This window comes from Bombina bombina, unplaced genomic scaffold (assembly GCF_027579735.1).
Source record: "Bombina bombina isolate aBomBom1 unplaced genomic scaffold, aBomBom1.pri scaffold_991, whole genome shotgun sequence".
Taxonomy (NCBI): domain Eukaryota; kingdom Metazoa; phylum Chordata; class Amphibia; order Anura; family Bombinatoridae; genus Bombina; species Bombina bombina.
In genome coordinates, this window is record NW_026513089.1 from 87,614 (window position 1) to 110,241 (window position 22,628).

At 38.8% G+C, this 22,628-nt stretch overlaps 1 protein-coding gene across 1 annotated transcript in view; it reads right to left on the minus strand.

Moving 5' to 3' along the window:
* LOC128644705 (ATP-dependent Clp protease ATP-binding subunit clpX-like, mitochondrial) overlaps positions 1–375 on the minus strand; it is a 72,443-nt gene extending 72,068 nt beyond the window's left edge. Inside the window, exon 1 of the mRNA XM_053697219.1 lies at positions 244–375. The gene's annotated coding sequence lies outside the window, so the exon portion shown is untranslated. The remainder of the gene's footprint in view (positions 1–243) is intronic.
* Positions 376–22,628: the final 22,253 nt, after the last annotated feature.

Consider the following 22,628-nt stretch of genomic DNA (forward strand, 5'->3'; position numbering starts at 1 on the left):
TTAATTAATTGTAATACTTTCCCACAACATTAGAAAGCACCAAGCCATCTTCAGCTATGATCCCGCAAAATACACTTTACCTTTGCACAACTAAAAATAGTAAATAGTAGGTACTCAAACCCCAGAGATGTCTGTACCAGTGGAACAAATACAACCAGCATAAAGGCAATGTAGCCACAGAATGAAATAGACTTGACTGTCAAGTGAGTAATACAAATGTGTATTGGGAGCAAGATCACTTACTTGTGAATCTGTACTCATCCTCTCGTCTTCTTATTTCTAACTCTACAGAAAGGGGATTTAAACAGTGACAGGAAAAACAATGAGCTTATTGCTTACAACAAACAAAAAAAATGTTAATAAAAGATTAATATATAGGTTTAAACAAGAAACAAATTCCCTATACTAAGAACACATCTTTTCAAAGGACATTACTTTTACAGAATACAAAGAAGGCTTAAAGGGACATTAAACCTAACATTTTTCTTTCAGGATTCAGAAAAAAAATACAATTCTAAACTACATTCCAATTTACTTCTATTATGTAATTTACTTCATTCTTTAGATATCCTTTGTTGAAGAAATAGCAATGCACAAGAGTGAGTCAATCACACGAGGCATCTATGTGCAGTCACCAATCAGCGGCTACTGAGCCTATCTAGATATGATTTTCAGCAAAAGATATCAAGGGAATGAAGCAAATTAGAAGTAAATTGGAACGTTGTTTAAAATTGTATTCTCTATCTGAATCATGAAAGAACATTTTTGGGTTTAATGTCCCTTTAACCTGGCATAGCTGCCTCCCTTACTAGCTCTTGATTGTCTACACACTTGGTTTTGGTGCATTTGGACAGAATTAAAAAGGGACAGTAAACACCTTGAGATTTTAAAATAAAAAATATTAGTTAAGCATAGTAAGCAACTTTTTAATATACTTTATTTATTCTGCACCTTTTCATGTAATTTAACACTGAAATGTATTGCTTTTCAAATTATCAGAACTGCAAAAGCACAATGCATATGTATCAAGGCTAACCCTGCTACAAATAATCTCCAATTGGCTTTAACAGATAAATGCGAAACAATGCACTTTATACTAACAAAGTGACCATGGATAGTCTTGCCAGCTGCAGACTCAAACCTGGATTGGCTCCTTCAAATAGCAATTGCAGCTCACACAGTGTTAATTTGTTTTAAAATATTTACACTTAGCTATCTTTAAGGATTTTACTCAAGGGTAATAACTTTTTTTCCCCTGCAAATGTTCTTTACATAGATGTGTTCTTAGTTTAGGAACTTTTATTATTTTTCTTTGATATAAAAAAAAACAACTCATTAAAAAGTTTGCTAAGGGAACTACTACATGGTTCAGGTAATCTAAGACGATTACATGCAATTCAAGGTACCATTCATATAATTCCTCTTAAATTATATTTTGGCTCCTGGAGGAATTCAGAAGCAAGTTCCACATTTGCCAACACTGCAGACTGATTTATTGACATGATTACTTAGTCATGCATATAAATAGTAATAGAAATGGTTTGGATAAGTTTAGCATAATAAAATATTAATTTGAACTTTTTAGCATAAACTAAGTCACAAAGAAAAACTAAAACAATATCGGTATCAGTGCTGGTGGGCTGAAGATCTCTGATCATTGAAAAAGGAAAAAACAACTCACCCCAGATGTTGGAGGGTGTTGAATCCCTAACCCAGAATTACATATAACCCTTCCCCCTTCCATCGGTTCATGCTAAGCCAATCAAGTCACTATTTAAATAAAGGGAGGAGAAATTGGTTTGGCTCTTAAATCTAAAGTGTGTTACGGAGAAACAACCAGCTAGCTCAGAAATGTGTCAGATTTAAAAACAAAAGGTTTTCTAGAGAAGGTATGAACCAAAAGAGAAAGACTGGAAGACTAACATCTGGCCTCCTAAGGGATGCTTAGGGAAGCTTTCTTAGGAAACTTACTCTAGAGCTTCCTAACAAGCCAGATTTTAAGGATATCCGAACTGGAGCACAAAAAAATAATCAGCTGATTAGTAAACATGGTTATTTTACCAGCTCTCACCCTAGGAAATCCTGTAAATTTGGCCTGTTATGGGGGCCTGAGGACAGGTTTGAAATAACCTGACAATGCTACAATCAAATAGCGAAACGTACGTTGGAGTGGAGCATCTGTAATGGATTTGTAAACACAGTGTGTAATATATGGTCCCATCTGTAAGGACTATTATGCGCTAAAAAGTATTAGAAGCTGTAAGTTGCTGCAAACCCTTAGTGACCTACTATAGGTTTTATAAAAAAAAAAAAAAAGTGCTTTCACTAAAGCTAGTTTAGCGTGAGTAGAAAATCTCAGGAGTGGGATTTGTGCTCATATACTTATACAGAGTTATGCTATGGATATCCTTTCTTTCTTTTTAAAGGAATTCTTCTGTGGATTATTTGCAATAAAGACTGCCTTATTGATATAATCAGAGGCCTCTTTGACTTGACATTATTTCAATTCCATAGTCTGTATGGTATTTTTTATATTTCATTAACACATTTTTATTATACACGTTATGTTTTCTGTTACTTAATATTATTGTGATAAATTTTTATTGTATAAAATGTTTTATTGCTGCAACAGTGCAAAGTATTACACTTAGTGACTCCACCCATCAACTACATAATGCTACCTGTCTCGCAACATTTTCTGTAGACAAACTGTTAGAAAAGATATATTTTTTACCCCTATTCTTTCAAGTTTGATTGAATATCACTGTACAAAAACTAAAAGTTGTACCGCTTGACATCTTATTGGTTATTGTCAAGATGTCTGACCAATATTTTTCAAGTAAAGGGAATGACAAATGAATGAAAAATAAGGTAAGGGGATTCACACTGCAATGCCGAGAGCTCTGAAACTCTACAAGCAGAAGAAATTGCAACAAGAAACAAAAACTTTCCAAGATTATATCTTAATATCTAATGAATGCATAGGCTCAAACGGAGCCTGCTGAAGAACAACGTTAAGATTCCAGGGAGGAGTAACAGGTTTGAACACAGGCCTGATTCTGACCAAGGCCTGACAGAAAGATTGCACGTCTGGTACATCCGCCAGACGACGTTTATGCAACAAAATAGACAAAGCAGACATTTGACCCTTCAAAGTACTTGCAGATAAACACTTCTCCAGACCCTCTTGGAGAAAGGACAAAATTCTAGGAATCCAAACTCTACTCCAAGAGTAGCTTCTGGATTCACACCAATACAGATATTTACACCATATCTTATGGTAAATCATTCTAGTTACAGGCTTACGAGCCTGAATCAAGTTCTCAATAACCGACTCTGAAAACCCGCGCTTAGATAGAATCAAGCGTTCAATCTCCAAGCAGTCAGCTTCAGAGAAACGAGATTTGGATGAAGGAAGGGCCCTTGAAGTAGAAGTCATCTCCACTAGGTCTGCATCCTTTAAATCTACTGTTGTCATGAATTGACCCTCTTGAACCAAGGGAAGAATGGAACGAATAGTTTCCATCTTGAAGGACAGTACTGTCAGGGATTTTTCCCCTGTTTTGCTTGCCATGTGCTGCTGGCAGCCATTTTACTCACCTCTCTTGCCGACTCTGGTGCATACTGTCTGTTGCTGCTCATTTCCTGCACTTCTTTTTATGGCCAGAATGGTGTACATCATCCGTGTGAGACAGGATGCAGTCTTAGAATTGTGATGTCATCAATTATTTATTTAAAGGGCCTCTGTTCAGTATGCTTTGCCCTTGCGTTGTCTCAGACCTGTTTGAGAGAGCTCCTGTGTATAACCTGGCTGTCTGACATCCCTCCTGGTTCCTGATCCCTGGCTTGTTCCCGACTCTGCTGTTCTCCTTGTTCCTGATTCTGGCTCGTCTGACTACTCGCTTTGGCTCCTGACTCGGCTCGTCTGACTACCAGCTCTTGTTTTGATTCCTGGCTTGTTATTTGACTTGTGGACATTTTATTAATCAGTCTGATTCCTGGCACCCTGACAGGTACTCTGAGGAACTTGTTTAGACCTTTGAGGTTTAAAATTGGTCTGAAAGTTCCCTCTTTTTTTGGGAACCACAAAGAGATTGGAGTAAAATCCCAGACCCTGTTCCTACATTGGGACAGGTACTATCACACCTAGGTCGGAAAGGTCCCGGATACAGTGTAAGAACGCCTCTCTTTTTATCTGGTCTACAGATAATCTTGAGAGCAGAAACCTGCCCCGGGAGGAAAAATCTTGAACTCTAGTTTGTATCCCTGGGACACGATATCCACAGCCCAGGGATCCGGAACATCCCGAACCCAGGCCTGAGCGAAGAAGGAAAGTCTGCCCTCCACAAGATCTGGGTCCCGGATCAGGGGCAGATCCTTCATGCTGACTTTGAGTCATTAACAGGCTTCTTAGATTGCTTCCCCTTGTTCCAAGACTGGTTGCTCCTACAGGAAGGTTTGAACTGTTCCTGCTTGGCAGAGGGCGAGGAAGGCTTACCCTTCGAAAGGAAGGAAAATTACTCTAACGTCATTTCTGCTTATTCCTCTTATCCTGAGGGAGGAAATTACCCTTTCCTCCTGTAATGTCTGAAATAATTTCCGCCAAGCCCGGCCAAAACAAAGTCTTACCCTTGTAGGGAAATCGCCAAAAGCTTAGACGATACATCCGCAGACCAGGACTTCAACCATAAGGCTCTGCGGGCCAGTATGGCAAAACCAGAAATCTTTGCTCCCAGCTTAATAACCTGTAGGTAAGCATCCGTAATAAAGGAATTGGCCAACTTAAGAGTATCTGTCTGAATAGAATCAGACAACGCATCAAACCAGTATGCTGCCACGCTGGTGACAATAGCAATACACACCGCAGGTTGCCATTGTAAACCCTGGTGTACATGCATCTTTTTAAGTAGGAATAAAAGAAAGAGGGCGCCAATAGTGTAATATTGTTTGTTTCAAAACGGAATTAGACACAAATATTGCGCTTACCAAAAAAAGATGCACTGAACTCTGACCAGTGCGATATCGCCTGCTGGCACTTTATTCAGCGGCCAGTATACTGTGTATCGGCATATATTCTCCAGATGACCTTTGAATTTCTATGGATTCGACTCCAGGATATGTGAACCTTAGAAAATATAGAGGGAACTCCACATAGTGTAATATGTCTTTTCAAAGGGATGGAGGAAACATATAGTATGCTTACCAAAGGAAAAGGCACTGTACTGTGACCAGTGCAGTCTCGCCTGCTAGCACCTTAAACAGCGGCTAGTGTGCTGTGTGTTGGTGTATCCTCGCTGTTCTTTGGAGTATACAGCTCTCTGTATGGTGTCTTCAGACTGTAGCCGTGCACGTTAAACTTTGTAAAGAAATGTCTATTATATTGTTACAACTGGATGTATAATAGTTGTAACTATTTGTAAGTAGTTTAAAACTTAACGGCACTAATTAAAAATTAGTGGACAACTTCCAAATAAAATTTAAAAGGCTTTAATGACGCGTTTCTCAACCAGCTACGGGTCGTTTCATCAGATATAAAGCAGATAAAATACACTTCAAATTGTAACATTATATACACATTTGACTGATTAAAACCGGAAGTTGTCACTGGAAAATAACCAATGAATACATCTAAAAGACTACAGCTGAGATATCAACATCGTGTCCCCAGCTGTTACAATTCTAACATTATTTAAACATTATTAGACAATCAAACAAATTAACCGAAAAAACAGTTACAGTAATGTATTCATGTCGATGTCAAAAAAAGGGGGTATATATACACAAAATCCTCAATATATTTTATTATTGTTATTATTTCAACCTTTTGAGAATGTATTAAACTGTGTGGTCACATTTATCGGGTGCAATGTTTTGGGATTCCTAATGAACAATAAAATTGGTAATATCTTATTGAGTATTTGTATTGGGTAAATATTAGACTGTATGTTTTTGATTGTATAGTGTGAATGGTTTTTATATCCCTAATAGCAGCGGGTGTTAGAAAGTGTGTATTTCGTTTGTATCTTAATATGTTAGTGTTTCTATAGTTAAACATATCTATTATCGATCTTCCTATATATATGTTATCAATATATTAGAATTTTTCAACACATTTTCTAAAAATTCGTTTTAAGGGGATATGGAAATAATAGATCCTACTTAATAATGTGTGTGTTAGGTGGACAAAACATTTTTTGAAAGAAAAACCTATTTAGATTTTGTTTATGGCTGCAACCATAATTATATTTGCAATCAGACTAATGTTTGTGTATTAATGGTATTGCGTGTCCGAATGTGTGAACCATGAGATGTATAAGAAATATAAGTGTTGTTTGCTATATGTGATCTGAACATATTTTTTTATATGTGTATGTTGTTAAAGATAGTATCTTGCTCTAGTTTTTTCGTGCTGTGATTGTAAATGTGTTGGATTAAGTATGTCTGTGTTGGATGAACTGTTTGAATATATATTGGATGTGCATGAACTTTTTTGTATATAATATAAATGACACGATGGTTCTGTAGGTATATCCTAACAGTGGTTGATCTAAAAAATGATCAAAAATCGGTGTGTATATTGACACCAGTTTTTTTTCCTTGTTCTGCTGGCAATGTCAATATGTGAAATTTATTCGATGTGAGTGTGGGTATATAAGTAATTGGAACAAAAGAAAATGTATGTGTGTATGTGTGTCAGTGTTCATTAATCGGTATGTGTATCCTCCAAAAATATTTCTAATGGTCATAAGTATTGGAACAAAAGAAAATATATGTATGTGTGTGTGTCAGTGTTCACTGATCAGTATGTATGTCCTCCAAAAATATTTGTAATGGTCATATGATAGTCAATAGTGCATCTGGCATGTTGGTGTTTCAGGTACTAACTACCCCTATTGGTATCTCTAGGGGTTCCTTAAGGAAGATGTTATTTTGATGGATATGGAATTTGATCTATATTAATTAACGCCAATTTGTGGTGTCCATATCAGAAAATAGGATGTGCCTGAAAAATGGAAGGATATATGATGTGGATCTACTAGTTGAAGGCTGCTAGATCCAAATTGGCGTTAAGCCCAAATGGATGTAGAGTCTTCAACCGGTAGATCCAAAATGTTTCGCGTTGTCTAAGTCTGATTAGTCTATTGTAATCAGTATTTTTGGGAACATAATCTATCGGAATGTATTTGAAAATATATGGGTTCCCATTGTGTTTCAGTAAACAATGGTTGGGTATACTATGTTTTATGTTCTTTTTTCTGGAATTTTTACAATTCCGGTGATGTTCTCCCCATCTGGTTCTTAATTTTCTAGAGGTGCGGCCTACATATTGTAGGCCGCACACACATTCCATAAGATATACCGTATAGGATGATTCGCAGTTAAAAAATATGGGAATTTGAAAGGTTTCCCCTGTGACCGTTGATTTAAAAGATTTTATGCCAGATTTAATTATTTTGCATGTGCAACATTCTGCTTTCCAACATTTGTACATTCCACACAAGCCAAAAATACCGCTATTTTGTATTGTAGTCTGATTGGTCTTTTTGGTGTGTATGTGTTTAACTTTTTTACTTGGAGCCAGTTTACTTCTAAGGGTCGGAGCTCTTCTATACACAAACTTCGGTTTGTCCTTCACTAGACTTTTCAAAATTGGATCCCTCTGAATTATATGCCAGTGTTTGGACACTATATGCTGTATCTTATTAAAATCAGAGTTGTATTGAGTAATGAAGCATGTGTCTTTCAATTCCAAAAAATCTGGTTGGCTTTTGTTCTTGTTATTCACGAGAATATCATCTCTATTTAATTCTGATGCTCTATGTAAAGCCTTGTCCAATAGTGATGGCGGGTATTCCTTCTCTAAGAATCTATTGTATAGAATTTCACTTTGCTCCAAAAAAGTGTCATGATTGGAACAATTGCGTCTAATCCTGCGAAACTGACTATAAGGAATATTACGTATCCAATTTTTGTGATGATTACTGTTGAAATTAAGAAAACTGTTACTATCTACCTCCTTAAAAAAAGTTTTTGATATTATCTTCTTATTCTCGAGGCTTAATATCAGATCTAAATATTCAATTTCATGCATCTGAATATTGGCTGTGAATTGGATTCCCATATTGTTACTGTTTAAATGAGTGATAAAATTGTCTGCTGAATATTTGTCACCCTCCCATAGGAAAATCAGATCATCTATGTATCGGCCATAGAAGACCAGGTTCGATCCCAAGTTTGCAGTGTAAATGTATTTTTCTTCAAAAAAAACCCATAAATAGGTTAGCAAAACTTTGGGCGAACCCGGTCCCCATGGCCGTACCTTTTGTTTGTAGATAGTACTTGTCTCGGTATAAAAAATAATTATGTTGTAAAATGAATGCGATGCTTTCCAAAATGAAATCACATTGTGTGTTCGGTAGATATATATCTTTTTGGAGATAATAAGCAATAGCCTGTAACCCTAATTTATGTGAGATATTTGAATACAGCGAGCTGACATCGCATGTGATCCATAATAAATTTTGATCTGTAATATTGATATTGCTTAATTGTTGTAATAAATGTGTACTATCCTTGATGTATGAGGGTAATGTGATCACGTATTTCTGAAGGTATTGGTCTACGTAATATGATAAATTGTATGTCAAATTTCCTATTCCCGCAATGATTGGACGTCCTGGTGGGTTTGTTTTATTTTTGTGGATTTTTGGTAAATGGTAATAATGGGCAATGCTCGGATTTTGTATTCTTAAGTAATCTTTTTCACTTTTGTTAAGAATTTTTAAAGAAAAACCTTTATCTATATGTTCAATGTATGACTGCAAAAAATTGGTGGTAGGATCTTTATGTAAAATTTTGTAGTAATTTTTGTCATCCAAGATCCTGTTGGCCTCTTTGATGTAGTCCTCAGGATCCTGGATGACAATTCCACCGCCTTTATCGGCGTCACGAATAATGATGTTTGGATTGTTTTGCAAACCATAAATGGCTTTCTGACAATATGTAGGCCGCACCTCTAGAAAATTAAGAACCAGATGGGGAGAACATCACCGGAATTGTAAAAATTCCAGAAAAAAGAACATAAAACATAGTATACCCAACCATTGTTTACTGAAACACAATGGGAACCCATATATTTTCAAATACATTCCGATAGATTATGTTCCCAAAAATACTGATTACAATAGACTAATCAGACTTAGACAACGCGAAACATTTTGGATCTACCGGTTGAAGACTCTACATCCATTTGGGCTTAACGCCAATTTGGATCTAGCAGCCTTCAACTAGTAGATCCACATCATATATCCTTCCATTTTTCAGGCACATCCTATTTTCTGATATGGACACCACAAATTGGCGTTAATTAATATAGATCAAATTCCATATCCATCAAAATAACATCTTCCTTAAGGAACCCCTAGAGATACCAATAGGGGTAGTTAGTACCTGAAACACCAACATGCCAGATGCACTATTGACTATCATATGACCATTACAAATATTTTTGGAGGACATACATACTGATCAGTGAACACTGACACACACACATACATATATTTTCTTTTGTTCCAATACTTATGACCATTAGAAATATTTTTGGAGGATACACATACCGATTAATGAACACTGACACACATACACACATACATTTTCTTTTGTTCCAATTACTTATATACCCACACTCACATCGAATAAATTTCACATATTGACATTGCCAGCAGAACAAGGAAAAAAAACTGGTGTCAATATACACACCGATTTTTGATCATTTTTTAGATCAACCACTGTTAGGATATACCTACAGAACCATCATGTCATTTATATTATATACAAAAAAGTTCATGCACATCCAATATATATTCAAACAGTTCATCCAACACAGACATACTTAATCCAACACATTTACAATCACAGCACGAAAAAACTAGAGCAAGATACTATCTTTAACAACATACACATATAAAAAAATATGTTCAGATCACATATAGCAAACAACACTTATATTTCTTATACATCTCATGGTTCACACATTCGGACACGCAATACCATTAATACACAAACATTAGTCTGATTGCAAATATAATTATGGTTGCAGCCATAAACAAAATCTAAATAGGTTTTTCTTTCAAAAAATGTTTTGTCCACCTAACATACACATTATTAAGTAGGATCTATTATTTCCATATCCCCTTAAAACGAATTTTTAGAAAATGTGTCGAAAAATTCTAATATATTGATAACATATATAGGAAGATCGATAATAGATATGTTTAACTATAGAAACACTAAGGTTGAAATAATAACAATAATAAAATATATTGAGGATTTTGTGTATATATACCCCCTTTTTTGACATCGACATGAATATATTACTGTAACTGTTTTTTCGGTTAATTTGTTTGATTGTCTAATAATGTTTAAATAATGTTAGAATTGTAACAGCTGGGGACACGATGTTGATATCTCAGCTGTAGTCTTTTAGATGTATTCATTGGTTATTTTCCAGTGACAACTTCCGGTTTTAATCAGTCAAATGTGTATATAATGTTACAATTTGAAGTGTATTTTATCTGCTTTATATCTGATGAAACGACCCGTAGCTGGTTGAGAAACGCGTCATTAAAGCCTTTTAAATTTTATTTGGAAGTTGCCCACTAATTTTTAATTAGTGCCGTTAAGTTTTAAACTACTTACAAATAGTTACAACTATTATACATCCAGTGGTAACAATATAATAGACATTTCTTTACAAAGTTTAACGTGCACGGCTACAGTCTGAAGACACCATACAGAGAGCTGTATACTCCAAAGAACAGCGAGGATACACCAACACACAGCACACTAGCCGCTGTTTAAGGTGCTAGCAGGCGAGACTGCACTGGTCACAGTACAGTGCCTTTTCCTTTGGTAAGCATACTATATGTTTCCTCCATCCCTTTGAAAAGACATATTACACTATGTGGAGTTCCCTCTATATTTTCTAAGGTTCACATATCCTGGAGTCAAATCCATAGAAATACAAAGGTCATCTGGAGAATATATGCCTATACACAGTATACTGGCCGCTGAATAAAGTGCCAGCAGGCGATATCGCACTGGTCAGAGTTCAGTGCATCTTTTTTTGGTAAGCGCAATATTTGTGTCTAATTCCGTTTTGAAACAAACAATATTACACTATTGGCGCCCTCTTTCTTTTATTCCTACCACAGTGTTACCCCCGCTCTCTGGGACCAAGAGGAGCTGCCCCGCCAGAAAACGTCCGGCGGTAATTTGTTCTATGGACAAAAACATTGTTTAATAACATTTTTGGGACATGATATTTTATCTTTGATAACCATTACATTGTTGTGGAAAACACATTGTTTTTAGTCTCGTTGTATCTTTTGTTTGGGTGCATTTTTATGTTACTCCCACTTTTTCCCGCCCCTATCTTTTTAAATCTGACAGCGCGCCTTTTTGTATCCCCTTCTGGGATATCACAGACTGACATCTTTTTAAGTAACCCATCCAACTTCTTATCCATAGGATCCTTAAAGGAACAGCTATCCTCTATTGGAATAGTGGTTCTCTTAGCCAAAGTGGAAATTGCCCCATCCACCTTGGGGACCGTCTGCCAAGACTCCTTGATAGAGTCAGCTATTGGAAACATATTTTTAAAAATTGGGGATGGAGAAAAGGGAATACCAGGTCTCTCCCATTCCCTAGCAATAATCTCTGTAGCCTGGTCTGCCTTACATTATCCTATTAACCGATAATAGGATTAATGCATCTGATGTCCCACACAGTGCCAATATTTTTCTTTTTTACCTGCTTAGAAAAATAAATTTAGCACTTGCCTCGATGTAATTTGACTGGCAGCAGGGCAGCTCACTAGGTTTGAGAGGCATTCATAATCTCACTCAGGCTTTCAAGTTAGGACAGCAACAATTATTTGGGAGGCGCAGTGAGGATTATACCCCACAAGTTCCCAATTGCTTAAAAGCCACCAACTGCTCTACTGAAGAGACTGACATGGGCTACGGCTAAACCCCAGGAAAGAGCAGGACAAACTTGCTCTGCTTTAAAATAATAAAATCTTGATTGAAGAATCTTCTTTCAGACACCTAAACTTTACCACCTCCTTGCTTTTAACGTAGGCAAAGAGATTGACTGAGGCTGGAGGGAAGGGAGGTGATACTTAACAGCTTTGCTGTGGTACTCTTTGCCTCCTCCTGCTGGCCAGGAGTAATTTTCCCAATAGTAATTAGAGATGATCCGTGGACTCACCGTGTCATTAGAAAGAAATTAAAAAGTTACAGCCAGCAACATAATAAAAAGCCAAAGGTTATTAAAAAGGAACATTAAACTGCTGGATACAACTACAGTAACATGGTTACTACCCACCATGCTATTGTTTTTTCTCTTTTTTTACAAGTATCAGTTAGTGAAGCGCTGCATCTTCTCACTGGGCACCGCCATCTTGGAGCTTATATTTGTCATGCGTCTTTTAAACTGTGCAAAAAACTAAAAAAAATGTAAGACTTCCACTCTCTATTATGTGAGCTTAACTGAAGTGAAAGGTACAGCTATCAAAAAACAGAATTTATGTTTACCTGATAAATTTCTTTCTCCTACGGTGTGTCCGGTCCACGGCTTCATCCTTACTTGTGGGAATATTCTCTTCCCCTACAGGAAATGGCAAAGGGAGAACACAGCAAAAGCTGTCCATATAGTTCCCCCTCTGGCTCCGCCCCACAGTCATTCGACCGACGGTTAGGAGAAAAAGGAGAAACCATAGGGTGCCGTGGTGACTGTAGTGTACAGAAATAAAAAATTTGAAACCTGACTAAAAAGCCAGGGCGGGCCGTGGACCGGACACACCGTAGGAGAAAGAAATTTATCAGGTAAGCATAAATTCTGTTTTCTCCTACATTGGTGTGTCCGGTCCACGGCTTCATCCTTACTTGTGGGAACCAATACCAAAGCTTTAGGACACGGATGAAGGGAGGGAACAAGTCAGGTTACCTAAACGGAAGGCAACACGGCTTGCAAAACCTCTCTCCCAAAAATAGCCTCCAAAGAAGCATAAGTATCGAATTTGTAAAATTTGGCAAAAGTATGCAGAGAAGACCAAGTCGCTGCCTTACAGATCTGATCAACAGAAGCCTCGTTCTTGAAGGCCCATGTGGAAGCCACAGCTCTAGTAGAGTGAGCTGTAATTCGTTCAGGAGGCTGCCGTCCGGCAGTCTCATAAGCCAATCGGATGATGCTTTTCAGCCAGAAAGAGAGGTAGCAGTAGCTTTCTGCCCTCTCCTCTTACCAGAATAAACGACAAACAAAGATGAAGTCTGTCTGAAATCCTTTGTTGCTTCTAAATAGAATTTTAAAGCACGGACCACATCTAAATTGTGTAACAAACGTTCCTTCTTCAAAACTGGATTCGGACACAGAGAAGGAACAACTATTTCCTGGTTAATATTCCTGTTGGAAACCACTTTTGGAAGAAAACCAGGTTTGGTACGCAAAACAACCTTATCTGTATGGAATACCAGATAGGGTGAAGTACACTGCAAAGCAGACAATTCAGAAACTCTTCTAGCAGAAGAAATAGCAACCAAAAACAGAACTTTCCAAGATAGTAACTTAATATCTATGGAATGTAAAGGTTCAAACGGAACCCCTTGAAGAACTGAAAGAACTAAGTTTAGACTCCATGGAGGAGTCATGGGTCTGTAGACAGGCTTGATTCTGACTAAGGCCTGTACAAATGCCTGTACATCTGGCACTGCTGCCAGACGTTTGTGCAACAAAACAGACAGAGCAGATATCTGTCCTTTTAGAGAACTCGCTGACAACCCTTTATCCAAACCCTCTTGGAGAAAGGAGAGTATCCTAGAAATTTTCATTTTTTTCGCACCAAACAGATATATTTTTTCCATATCTTATGGTAAATTTTCCTAGTCACAGGTTTTCTGGCTTGGACCAGAGTATCTATAACTGAATTTGAAAACCCACGCTTGGATAAAATCAAGCGTTCAATTTCCAAGCAGTCAGTTGCAGAGAGACTAGATTTGGATGTTCGAATGGACCTTGTACTAGAAGATCCTGTCTCAAAGGTAGCTTCCATGGTGGAGCCGATGACATATTCACCAGGTCTGCATACCAAGTCCTGCGTGGCCACGCAGGAGCTATCAGAATCACCGAGGCCTTCTCCTGTTTGATCCTGGCTACAAGCCTGGGAAGGAGAGGAAAACAGTGGAAACACATAAGCTAGGTTCAACGACCAAGGCGCCACCAATGCATCCACTAGTGTCGCCTTGGGATCCCTGGATCTGGACCCGTAGCGAGAAAACTTGAAGTTCTGACGAGACGCCATCAGATCCATGTCTGGAATGCCCCATAGTTGAGTTAACTGGGCAAAGACCTCCGGGTGGAGTTCCCACTCCCCCGGATGGAAAGTCTGACGACTCAAATAATCCGCCTCCCAGTTGTCTACTCCTGGGATGTGAATTGCAGATAGATGGCAGGAGTGATCCTCCGCCCATTTGATGATCTTGGATACCTCTCTCATCGCCAAGGAACTCTTTGTTCCCCCCTGATGATTGATGTACGCTACAGTCGTCATGTTGTCTGACTGAAATCTTATGAATCTGGCCTTCGCTAGTTGAGGCCAAGCCCGGAGCGCATTGAATATCGCTCTCAGTTCCAGAATGTTTATCGGGAGAAGAGACTCTTCCCGAGACCATAGACCCTGAGCTTTCAGGGAGTCCCAGACCGCGCCCCAGCCTAAAAGACTAGCGTCGGTTGTGACAATGACCCATTCTGGTCTGCGGAAACTCATTCCCTGAGACAGGTGATCTTGAGTCAACCACCAACGGAGTGAGTCTCTGGTTAACTGGTCTACTTGAATCTGGGGAGACAAGTCTGCATAATCCCCATTCCACTGTTTGAGCATGCACAGTTGTAATGGTCTTAGATGAATTCGAGCAAAAGGAACCACGTCCATTGCTGCAACCATTAAACCTATTACCTCCATGCACTGAGCTATGGAAGGCTGAGGAATAGATTGAAGAACTTGACAAGCGTTTAGAAGCTTTAACTTTCTGACCTCTGTCAGAAAAATCTTCATTTCTACAGAATCTATTGTTCCTAGAAAAGGAACCCTTGTGGACGGGGACAGGGAACTTTTTTCTATGTTCACCTTCCACCCGTGAGACCTGAGAAAAGCTAAAACAATGTCTGTATGAGCCTTTGCTTTGGAAAGGGACGACGCTTGGATTAGAATGTCGTCTAGATAAGGTGCTACAGAAATGCCCCTCGGCCTTAGAACCGCTAGAAGGGACCCTAGCACCTTTGTGAAAATTCTGGGAGCGGTGGCTAAACCGAATGGAAGAGCCACGAACTGGTAATGTTTTTCCAGAAAGGCGAACCTTAGGAACTGATGGTGATCTTTGTGGATAGGAATATGTAGGTACGCATCCTTTAAGTCCACGGTAGTCATATATTGACCCTCCTGGATTGTTGATAAGATCGTCCGAATGGTTTCCATTTTGAATGATGGAACTCTGAGGAATTTGTTTAGGATTTTTAAATCCAGAATTGGCCTGAAAGTTCCCTCTTTTTTGGGAACTACAAACAGGTTTGAGTAAAAACCCAGACCTTGTTTCGATGCTGGAACTGAGTGTATCACTCCCATCTTTAATAGGTCTCCTACGCAATGTAAGAATGGCTGTCTCTTTATCTGGTCTGAAGATAAGCGAGACATGTGGAACCTTCCCCTTGGAGGGAGTTCCTTGAACTCTAGAAGATACCCCTGAGAAACTATTTCTAGTGCCCAGGGATCCGGAACATCTCTTGCCCAAGCCTGAGCAAAGAGAGAAAGTCTGCCCCCTACTAGATCCGGTCCCGGATCGGGGGCTACCCCTTCATGCTGTTTTGGTAGCAGCAGCAGGCTTCTTGGCCTGTTTACCCTTGTTCCAGACTTGCATTTGTTTCCATGCTGGTTTAGGCTGGGAAGTGTTACCCTCTTGTCTAGAGGCTGCAGAGTTAGGAGACGGTCCGTTCCTGAAATTGCGAAAGGAACGAAAATTAGATTTGTTCTTAGCCTTGAAAGGCCTATCCTGTGGGAGGGCATGGCCCTTTCCCCCAGTGATGTCTGAAATAATCTCCTTCAATTCTGGCCCGAAAAGGGTCTTACCTTTGAAAGGAATATTAAGCAGTATTGTCTTGGACGACACATCCGCCGACCAAGATTTTAGCCAAAGCGCTCTGCGCGCCACTATTGCAAAACCTGAATTTTTCGACGCCAATTTAGCCAATTGAAAAGCGGCATCTAGAATAAAGGAATTAGCCAACTTTAGTGCGCGAATTCTGTCCATGACTTCCTCATATGGAGTCGCCTTATGGAGCGAATTTTCTAGTTCCTCGAACCAAAAAGACGCCGCCTCGGTGACAGGAATAATGCACGAAATTGGTTGGAGAAGGAAACCTTGCTGAACAAATATCTTTTTAAGCAACCTTTCCAATTTTTTATCCATAGGATCTTTGAAAGCACAACTGTCCTCAATGGGAATAGTTGTGCGCTTGGCCAACGTAGAAACTGCCCCCTCAACCTTAGGGACTGTTTGCCATGCGTCCCTTCTGGGGTCGACAATGGGGAACATTTTCTTAAATATAGGAGGTGGGACAAAAGGTATACCTGGCTTCTCCCACTCCTTGGTCACTATGTCCGCCACCCTCTTGGGTATCGGAAAGGCATCAGCGTGCACAGGGACCTCTAGGAATTTGTCCATTTTGCACAATTTCTCTGGAATCACCAAAGAGTCACAATCATCAAGAGTAGTTAGCACCTCCTTAAGCAGGGCGCGGAGATGTTTTAACTTAAATTTAAATGCCACAATATCAGGTTCTGCCTGCTGAGAAACTTTTCCTGAATCAGAAATTTCTCCCTCAGACAGTCCCTCCCTCACTGCCAATTCAGACTGGTGTGAGGGTATAACAGATAAATTATCGTCAGCGCCCACTTGCTCATCCTCTGTATTTAAAACTGAGCAATCACGCTTTCTGGGAAATGCTGGCAGTTTAGATAAAAGATTTGCTATAGAATTATCCATTACTGCAGTTAATTGCTGCATAGTAACAAGCATTGGCACGCTAGATGTACTAGGTGTCGCCTGCGCGGGCAAAACTGGTGTTGACACAGAAGGAGAGGATGATGAACTATCCCCACTACCTTCATTTGAAGAATCATCTTGGGCAACCTTATTAAATGTGACAGTACTGTCCTTACTTTGTTTGGACGCCATGGCACAATTTGAACATACATTTAAAGGGGGAACCACCTTGGCCTCCATACACACAGAACATATGCTATCTGAAGATATAGACATGTTAGACAGACTTTAGCAGGCTATTAATGCAATAAAACCGTTTTTAAACAAAACCGTTACTGTCTCTTTAAATAATAAAAAGAACACACTTTATTTCTGAATGTTTGAAAAACTATGAAGGAAATATCCGATCTTTACAAAATTTGCACCCTAGTGTCTTAATGTTTTGAAAGTATTGCACACCAAATTTCAAGTCTCTAACCCCTTAAATGAGCAAACCAGAGCTAATTGTTCAATTTACCCGTTTAAACCCACTACAGTCCCTGCTACAGCCTTTGCTACAGCTTTTACCTTCCTTGAGGGTTATTCACCACAGAAATAAGCCTTCTTGAAAACGTTTTTATGGCCACAGGACCCTCTCACATGAAGCTGCATGCACTGCTTCCAAAAGTAACTGCGCAACTGAGGTGCGAAAAATGAGGCCTCCTCCCTCTGCATACCAGAGTGAAGGGGCCTTCCTGACTAGATTAGGTGTCTAAACAACTGCCAGGCGTAATAAAAACGTTCCCAAAAGTGTTTCAAAGTCACAAAACACTCCAAAAGTCATATAAATATTATATAAAAAAAATCGATTTAGCCCACAATAGTGTCAACCAGTATAGAGCCCATTTATAAGCCTTCATTCTGTTATGAGTCTAAGAAAATGGCTTACTGATCCCATAAGGGAAAATGACAGTCTTCTAGCATTACTATGTCTTGTTAGAAAAGAGACTAGTCATACCTGGAGCAGAAAAGTCTGCAAATTGTTCCCCCCAACTGAAGTTCTCTGGTTTCAACAGTCCTGCGTGGGAACAGCAATGGATTTTAGTTACTGTTGCTAAAATCATACTCCTCTTTTAACAGAACTCTTCATCACTTTCTGTTGTAGAGTAAATAGTACAAACCGGCACTATTTTAAAATAACAAACTCTTGATAGAAGAAATAAAACTACAACTAACACCACATACTCTTTACCATCCCCGTGGAGATGCTACTTGTTCAGAGCAGGCAAAGAGAATGACTGGGGGGCGGAGCCAGAGGGGGGACTATATGGACAGCTTTTGCTGTGTGCTCCCTTTGCCATTTCCTGTAGGGGAAGAGAATATTCCCACAAGTAAGGATGAAGCCGTGGACCGGACACACCAATATAGGAGAAAGCAGATCTGAGAAAGTACACTGCTTCTGTCACATGATGCAACAATACGAGAGCTACAAGATGGCGGTGCACAGTATAAAATGCAGAGCTTTTACCAACTGGATTCTGTAATGAGTTAAAATAACAGCTTCAGGAAAGTTCTTCTCTGTGAAAGGCACAAATTGAGCAAAAAGAGGCTGCTTCTTGGGTGGTAACTAGCCATAGAACAAGCTATTATGCTATTGTTCGTTCCCAGGTTGAGCGCTTCTCTCTTTTTATTTATGCAAATTATGACACTTGGGGAAGTTCTCCCTAAGCGTGATGCGGGAATCCAGACGTGGACCCGTTGCTCAGTGTGCCTAGAGGGATATGGCTGCACCTCACTGAAGAGGCCCACAATAGGTGTAAACGTACGTCTGGGGTTTTGCTGTTTCTCTCGTTCAGAAAGGGATTGCCTGGTATTTCGGGGATGGACTGTACTGTGAAGTCAGGATCAGACTGATATGCTTCAGGAAAGTTCTTCTCCGTGAAAAGCACATGTTGAGCAAAGAGAGGCTGCTTCTATGGTGGTAACTAGCCATAGAACAAGCTATTATGCTATTGTTCATTCCCAGGTTAAACGCTTCCCTCTTTTTATTTATGTAAAATAAAAGAACGTCTTTAAAGACAGCTCAGGTAACGAAGGGAAAATAATAGCATTGTGAGTAGTAACAATGCTACTGTAGTTTTACACAGCAGTTTAATGTCCCTTTAAAGAGAGGGCAGGAAAAAATTGACACGCAGTCCAACTATACCCAATGACTAAACACAAATAAAAGGAACATATAATACCATTTCAAAAGTGTATTCCTTAGCTTGGCTGAACCATTTTAATAAGCATAATAAACAGACAGGAAAAAGAGCGCAGATAACCAGCACTATCCTGCCTGCTCCTGTAGGGCAGGGTCACACTAAATTGGGGGGGGGGGGGGGGGGGGGGGGGGGAGATATCAGAAGAAAGCTAGTACCATACAAAAAAAAATAACTGGAGAAAGCAAATGATAATTCTTCTCAAAGGGACATGGAAACCAAAACTTTTCTTTTTTTCTTTCATGATAAAGAATACAATTTTAAACAACGTTCCAATTTACTACTATTATTTAATTTGCTTCCTTCTCTTGCTATCCTTTGCTGAAAGGTTTATCTAGGAAAGCTCAGGGGCAGCAGAGAACCTAGATTCTAGCTGCTGATTGGTGGCTGAATAAATATGCCGATTGTCATTGGCTCACCCATGTGTGCAGTTAGAAACCAGTAGTGCATTGCTGCTCCTTTAACAAATGATACCAAGAGAATGCAACAGATTAGATAACAGAAGTAAATTAGAAAGTTGCTTAAAATTGTATTCTCTATCTGAATCGTGAAAGAACATTTTGGGGTTTCATGTCCCTTTAAGTATATATGGGTGTCTGTATGTTGGGATTGCTTACAAAGCCACAAGTGGCAGCCCCAATATAGATTAAGTAGCAGTTGGTCTCTTGTAGTAATGCAACAATTGTACTGAGGGGAGTCAAACTTTCCTCATATGTAACAAAAAACTGTTGCTGGAGCAGAGCTCCATCTCAGCCTGACTTTATCCAAACAAGAAGAAACTGAACTGACTCAAGTAGGAAATGGTATCTACAGGTGTGGGAATCATTGACCAAGACTTGAGCCAAAAAATTAAAAACCAGAAACAAAGACCATATTTTCATATAAAAAGCCTATACATCTATTTTTGTATGTATGGAGTGCATAGCCCTGGTGGTATAATCTATTCTACGCAGACCTTTTTACAAGTGCATTTAAACAAATCTACCTTCCTAGAAACTTGTTTATCCTGCAATACGTAGTTTTCTGGAACGTTATGGTTTTACGTTAGTTTAATTTTAGCTTAAAAATTGATTTTTAGTGGACTGGTACTTGATTTAAAAAAGGACACATGTGGAAACCTTCAGTGCCATTAAAATGAAGTCTATTTTTTAGTATAGTAAACAGACTCAACATACTGCCAAACAAGACACCATGCAGATGCTATTACCTACAACCCAAAGGTCCTGATATACATGTCAATCATCTCACAATAAAGTAAGCATAATAGATTTATCTCCTACATCACCAGCACTCACAAGAGCATAAGTTAATGCACAGTGCTTATTCCTGTATATGGACAGGATTGACAGTGATTAACAGGCAAATGTGAAATTCTAAATATTCTACATTAGACATTAATAAAGTTCCTTGGAATTTTGGAATTTAGGAGCCAGGTGGCAAAAGGGGGGGTATAATATTTGTATACACACGCACATATATTGCTTACACACCAGTTATTCTTATTTGTCGGTGGGCTGTTTACAGGCACCGACAAGGGTGGAGGTTCAGGGTGGGACAGGTGCAGACAGTAGGGAGACATCATAGAAAAATGAGTTACAATGTCTGTAACAAAAAAAAACAAAAAAACAACAACTTTACCCCTATATATGTATAGGAGAAATTCTCAGTGAATAATACAGGAACGATTGTTTAACCATTCATACTTTATCTTTATTGGTTTAACTATTCAATCAATCATACACGATTAAAAACACTTAAACTCTCTAGATATCAATATATTGCATAGGTATGTGAATAATTCCTCTGAGAATCATGTATATGTGAAACATTGTATCTGATGGCTTGATATTATTCAAACCAATTACAAACAATCAGCCAGATTCCGAGTTTTGCGTTATGAGTGGCTCGGTAATAACTTGCAAGTTATTGTCACCGCTTACCTTTAATAGTGCTGCTATTACAGGTTTGCAAAACCCGGCGATATGGTTGCGTTGAGCTCCATACCGCACACAAATACCAGCGCTGCTTTGAGCTGGTTTGACGTGCTCGTACACGATTTCCCCATAGACATCAATGGGGAGAGCCGGCTAAAAAAAAGCCTAACAGTAACACCTGCAATAAAGGAGCGTAAAGCTTCGTAACGCAGCCCCATTGATGCCTATGGGGAAACAAAATCTATGTTTACACCCAACACCCTAACATAAACCCCGAATCTAAACACCCCTAATCTGTAAAACCCCTACCTAACCCTAACCCCCCTAACTTTAATATAATTAAAATAAATCTAAATAAAACTTAATATCATTACCTAAATAATAACTATTTAAAACTAAATAAATACTTACCTGTAAAATAAACCCTAAGATAGCTACAATATAACTAATAGTTACATTGTAGCTATCTTAGGTTTTATTTTTATTTCACAGCTAAGTTTGTATTTATTTTAACTAGGTAGACTAGTTAGTAAATAGTTAACTATTTACTAACTAGTTAAAAAAAATACAAATTTACCTGTAAAATAAAACCTAGCCTGAGTTACACCAACACCTAACATTACACTAAAATTAAATAAATGACATTAAATACAATTAACTAAATTAGAAAAAAAAGAAACCCTAAATTACACAAAATAAAGAAATTGAAGCTATTGAAGAATGAAGTTTCCCTTTAAATGACGTAATCCAAGACGGCGTCCCTTGCATTCTGATTGGCAGATAGAATTCTATCAGCCAATCGGAATTCAAGGGACGCCATCTTGGATAACGTCACTTAAAGGGAAACTTCATTCTTCAATAGCCATCGAAAGAAGAGGATACTCTGCGCCGGATGTCTTGAAGATGGAGCCGCTCTGCGTCGGAAGGATGAAGATAGAAGATGCCGTCTGGATGAAGACTTTTTGCCGCTTGGATGAAGACTTCGCCCGGTTGGATGAGGATGGATGTCCGGTCTTCAAAAACTGTAAGTGGATCTTCGGGGGTTAGTGTTCGGTTTTATTAAGGGTTTATTGGGTGGGTTAAGGGCATGCCCATACAAATGCCCTTTTCAGGGCAATAGGGAGCTTAGGTTTTTTAGATAGATAGATTGGGAGGTTTGTTTGTGTGGGTGGTGGGTTTTACTGTTGGGGGGTTGGTTGTATTTATTTATTTTAACAGGTAAAAGAGCCGATTTCTTTGGGGCAATGCCTCGCAAAAGGCCCTTTTAAGGGCTATTGGCAGTTTAGTTTAGGCTAGGGTTTTTTTTTTATTTTGGGGGGGCTTTTTTATTTTAATAGGGCTATTAGATTAGGTGTAAT